Below are 5,604 nucleotides of genomic sequence, written 5' to 3'. Positions count from 1 at the left end.
AAAAAAATTGAAATAGAAGGCATCCAGCATCTGTGTTTAAACAAAGAAGTAAAGCTGAAATTCTTTTCCAAGAAAACATGAAAGCCTGGGGCATGTGGGAGCTGCCTGGCTGCCTGGACAGCACGTAGGAGCGTGAGGGGATTCGCGGAGTTTCAGGGTGCTGCCCCGATGGTAGATTACCTCCCAGGCCTCCCTTTCCCTCAATGGTGAGCTTATTGGGATGGTATGCTGGGAATCTCCTGAGTCTGCCCAGTGTCTGTGCCCTTCCCTGGCCAGCCCGAATGGCAAGATTGTGCTTTGGCGGAAACACAAGAGGAAGAGCAGACAGCACCAGCGGTTCATGGCCCAGAAGGCCTTGCTGCAGGAGCAGGGGCTGCTGAGCACATCCCCAGAGCCGGGGTCCTCCCCACCACCCACGCTGTTGGAGGCACCACCAGGCAAGGAAGCCACCAGCAGTATGAGGGAGTGTGTCCAAGGGCTGAATCTGGAGGTGCCCCATGCAACAGAAAGCCCACACCCCGGGAATCTGCTGGGCCCTTGCCCAGCAAGTATGTGGCTATCGACTGTGAGATGGTGGGCACAGAACCCCGAACGTGGGTGAGTGAGCTGGCCCGCTGCTCTGTGGTGAGTTAGCACGGCGAGGTCCTCTTCAGCAAGTACGTCTGGACGGAGATGCCCATCATGGACTACTGCAGTCTCTGGAGCGCCATCACTGGGCAGCACATGTGCAAGGCTATCTCTTTCCAGGTGGCCCAGAAAGAGATCCTGAAGCTCCTGAAGGGCAAGGTGCTGGGAGGCACGTGCTGCACAGTGACTTCCAGGTCTTTCCTCAAGTACGTCTACCCTCGGGGCCAAACTCCGGATACCACTTCTGTCTCCAACCTCCTCAGCTAGTCCAGCCTCAACATCCAGACCCAGGTCTCTCTTAAGGACCTGACCCTGCAACTACTGCACAAGAAAATCCAGGTGGGTCAGCAGGGGCACTCCTCAGTGGAAGATGCCAGGACAGCCATGGAGCTCTGTGACTGAGCAGGACCCTATGGGGCCTTCCCGGGACAGGCCCTTCCCCTCATCCTCTGCTTTAGCTCCTCTCTGAAGTACCTAGATAACAGTATTTGATGCACATTTCCAGAGTTGGTTTACAGAAGTGAAAACCCCTCACCAAATGGAAGATGTTAACTACTTGATGACCATGAGCACACAGCCCCAGGCCTCCTGGAGCCTAAGGACTGATAGTGTTAACCCCTGTGACACCACCCTGTTACCTCACCATCGGCCAATCAGAGAACTGTGCATGAGCTGATCACATACCCTGAGGACCCTCCCCCCTCACCTGGCCTTTAAAAATGCTTTGCCGAAACCCTTCGGGGAGCTCGGGGTTTGGGGGCCTGAACCAACTGTCTCCTTGCGTGGCCCTGCAATAAACCCACGCACATATGGTCACCTTATCTTTGATAAAGGAGGCAGGAATGTACAGTGGAGAAAGGACAGCCTCTTCAATAAGTGGTGCTGGGAAAACTGGACAGGTACATGTAAAAGTATGAGATTAGATCACTCCCTAACACCATACACAAAAATAAGCTCAAAATGGATTAAAGACCTAAATGTAAGGCCAGAAACTATCAAACTCTTAGAGGAAAACATAGGCAGAACACTCTATGACATAAATCACAGCAAGATCCTTTTTGACCCACCTCCTAGGGAAATGGAAATAAAAACAAAAATAAACAAATGGGACCTAATGAAACTGCAAAGATTTTGCACAGCAAAGGAAACCATAAACAAGACCAAAAGACAACCCTCAGAATGGGAGAAAATATTTGCAAATGAAGCAACTGACAAAGGATTAATCTCCAAAATTTACTACCAGCTCATGCAGCTCAATAACAAAAAAACAAACAACCCAATCCAAAAATGGGCAGAAGACCTAAATAGACATTTCTCCAAAGAAGATATACAGACTGCCAACAAACACATGAAAGGATGCTCAACATCACTAATCATTAGAGAAATGCAAATCAAAACTACAATGAGATATCATCTCACACCAGTCAGAATGGCCGTCATCAAAAAATCTAGAAACAATAAATGCTGGAGAAGGTGTGGAGAAAAGGGAACACTCTTGCACTGCTGGTGGGAATGTGAATTGGTACAGCCACTATGGAGAACAGTATGGAGGTTCCGTAAAAAACTACAAATAGAACTACCATATGACCCAGCAATCCCACTACTGGGCATATACCCTGAGAAAACCATAATTCAAAAAGAGTCATGTACTAAAATGTTCATTGCAGCTCTATTTACAATAGCCTGGAGATGGAAACAACCTAAGTGTCCATCATTGGATGAATGGATAAAGAAGATGTGGCACATATATACAATGGAATGTTACTCAGCCATAAAAAGAAACAAAATTGAGCTATTTGTAATGAGGTGGATGGACCTAGAGTCTATCATACAGAGTGAAGTAAGTCAGAAAGAGAAAGACAAATACCTTATGGTAACACATATATATGGAATTTAAGAAAAAAAAAGATGTCATGAAGAACCTAGGAGTAAGACGTACTAGAGAATGGACTTGAGGATATGGGGAGGGGGAAGGGTAAGCTGTGACAAAGTGAGAGAGTGGCATGGACATATATACACTACCAAACGTAAAATAGATAGCTAGTGGGAAGCAACCGCATAGCACAGGGAGATCAGCTCGGTGCTTTGTGACCACCTAGAGGGGTGGGATAGGGAGGGAGGGAGGGAGATGCAAGAGGGAAGAGATATGGGAACATATGTATATGTGTAACTGATTCACTTCGTTATAAAGCAGAAACTAACACACTATTGTAAAGCAATTATACTCAATAAAGATGTAAAAAAAAATTTTTTTTTTTAAATTAAGATTAAAAAACCTTTCTCTGCTCCAAACTGTGACGTTTTGGTTTGTTTGGTCTCACTGTTCATCGTTGGGCACAGGAACTTGGGCTAACAGCTCTACCAGCTGGTGGAGGTGCAGTGGGAACAGCAGGAGGCCAGCAGCTTCTGGACCCACCCTGAGGACAAAGAGCCTGAGAGCAGCACGGACATGGAACAGTGTATGGAGGACCAGTACTGGCCTGAGGACCTGGCCCAGGGCACCAGCAGAGGAACGGAGGAGGCGCAAGGCAGAAGGGAGTGAGGAAGGAGAGGCTCCCTTGGGGAGAAGAGACCAGGAGAGTGGCTGGGGCAGGATGCTGCCAGCTGCCCCCAGGGTCTAAAGAGTTGGGACCATCTATCTGTACTCTGAGCTCCCTCTGCCCACAGCACAGCCCTCTGAGCTCCAGGGCTGTTGACAGACCTTTCTCCCCAAATCCTGTGGCTTTGCTAACGGCACTTTATAGATATGATGAAAATGTCCCGTGGGCTAGCTGCTAGAGCCCAGCAGGAGTAGGGAATGTACCAACAGATGGTCCCAGGCTGTCACTCTAAATGTCTCCCTCCCTGGGGAGGTGGGTAGGGGTGGCAATATCTAAGAGTCTTCTTATCTCCACTCAGTGACCTGGGGTAAAGTTCTCATCCTGTTGTCGCCGTCTGCCTCTTCCTTCAGAGTCATTTTCCAGAGAATAAATATGCTCTGAAGCTATAGAGTTAAGGCCACTCAAGGGTCATTTTATCCCTTTCTCTCAGAACTGGAACTCTGGCTGTAGCCATTGTAGGGACTGCTAGGCTACAATGGAATAGCAGAGCCTACAGGCTCATGGGAAGCTGGGTCCTCCCATGGTGCCACCAGAAGTCACCAGGCCCTATTCTGGGAGGAGTGAGAGCAGATAAGCTTTGGGTGGAGACTGGCATATTTATTTTGACCTGAATCAGGCATTCCTCCTGCGCACCCAGCACTAGGCTCTCTTAAGCAAACGCCTGAGAAACAAGACAGCAATTTGAATTCTGGGACCCCTGTGCAGAATTGCCCACGATGACCTTTGCTTATTGAAAGCAAGGCCACATGTCTGTAGGGGAGCAGAGTGCCCGTCTACTGGGGCTGGGTCAGGCATTAACAGCTGTGCAGTTTTGCCTGCACTCAGGTGGGTGCCCCCAATCACTGCAGTGGCTGGGTTTTCTCCAAATTTCTAAAAGTGTTCTCTGTCAGAATTCATCCCCTACCCCTCTTTCCTAAGGGGCAGTTTTGGGGTATGAGGTAACGAAGAGCTCAGGTCACACAGAACCTGAGCCCCATCTTAAGAGCTCTGAGACTTAGGCAAGTATGTGACTTCATTCTTGAGTCTCTTCCCTCATCTGTAAAGTGGAGATAATGACACAACGACCTCACGAGGCTGTTTCGAAGATGAAGTACTAAGTGCTTGGCACAGTGCCTGGTACATAGTGAGCCGAGGGTGAAACCGAGTGAGGCCCTGTGGGGCTCCCGGGCACGGAGGCCTTTTTCGTCCCCTGTTTCTTGTAGGCAAGACTCCAGCCTCCAGGACCTTCCCTGAGTTCCAAAGGGCAGATTCAAACAGTTGCTAATTAACTGTTGCCAGGAAACCACCTGAAGCCAAATTAAAGGACCAGAGGAGCTCATCCAGATTAGGGGACCGACCACCTGAGACAAGATGAAGGGAGCGCAGGCCCTGCTCACCCCTGACCTTGTCAGAGACCCCACCCTTGAACAGTTGCTGTAAAACTTCTCCTCCAATCCTCCCGGGTTAGGACACATAGTTTTCAAGGACAGGAGCCCACTGTGTCCCCCTTTGCCTGGCAAATTGATAAAGCTATCCTTCTCTACTTCACCCAATACTCTGTCTCCAAGATTTGATTCGGCACCGGTGTACAGAGGCCGAGTTTTCGGTAGCAAGGTCAGTGAGAGCAGCTGTTTTTTCTTTAAGGATTAGTGTTGGACTCTTCTGGATAACACCTGAACTTGCCCTCGGGTTGTGTGGCTTTGGCCTAGACAGAACTCTTCTAGCATGTGGGGCACGGACCTCTGAGGACAACGTGCGGGGTTCCGGGCTCTCACTGTTCCTGTGCTGCATGGATTTCCAGTCAGTCTGAGCAAAGCGGCAGGGCCAGGAAGGGAGAGACACTACTGAAGGCGCACACCTGCGAACTCAGGACCACAGTTCTGGGAGCTGGCTGAGTCACTGACCGCTGCTGGCCTGGCTCCAGGACTTTGTTCTATATTCCTTGAAAATCTGTAGCTGACAGCACACTCACAGCTGAGCAGTAGCTTCAGTTCTTTCGTCTACGGGTTGATGGAAGATGGAGCTGTTAGCAGTGGGGAAATGTACTGGGTTTAAAATGTTCTGGAATAAAATTCAATTGGAAAAGTGGAAAAAAGACATGAAAGCCTATGTAAAAATCCTATGGGATCTACAGAAAGCTATAACTACTAATTGAATCTAGAAAAGCTGTAGAATACAAGATTAATATTGAAATTAATTGTATATATTACTGTTTATACTATATATACATATATAGAGAGTGTATACCATATATATGTGTGTGTGTATATATATATATATATATACACACACACACATATATATATATAGTATCTAGCAATGAACAATCAGAAATCAATTTTGGGGCTTCCCTGGTGGCGCAATGGTTACGTAATCCACCTGCCAATGCAGGGGACAC

At 48.2% G+C, this 5,604-nt stretch overlaps 1 pseudogene across 1 annotated transcript; it reads left to right on the top strand.

Moving 5' to 3' along the window:
* Window positions 1-220: 220 nt before the first annotated feature.
* Window positions 221-3,169, top strand: LOC309960967 (apoptosis-enhancing nuclease-like; annotated as a pseudogene). Its single transcript has 2 exons — window positions 221-1,017; window positions 2,984-3,169. The product of its transcript is annotated as an apoptosis-enhancing nuclease-like (transcript).
* The last annotated feature ends 2,435 nt before the right edge of the window (window positions 3,170-5,604 follow it).

The sequence above is a fragment of the Leucopleurus acutus genome (genome assembly GCF_964270905.1).
Source record: "Leucopleurus acutus genome assembly, chromosome: 1".
In the NCBI taxonomy this organism is placed as follows: domain Eukaryota; kingdom Metazoa; phylum Chordata; class Mammalia; order Artiodactyla; family Delphinidae; genus Leucopleurus; species Leucopleurus acutus.
This window is presented reverse-complemented; position numbering and strand designations above follow the sequence as displayed.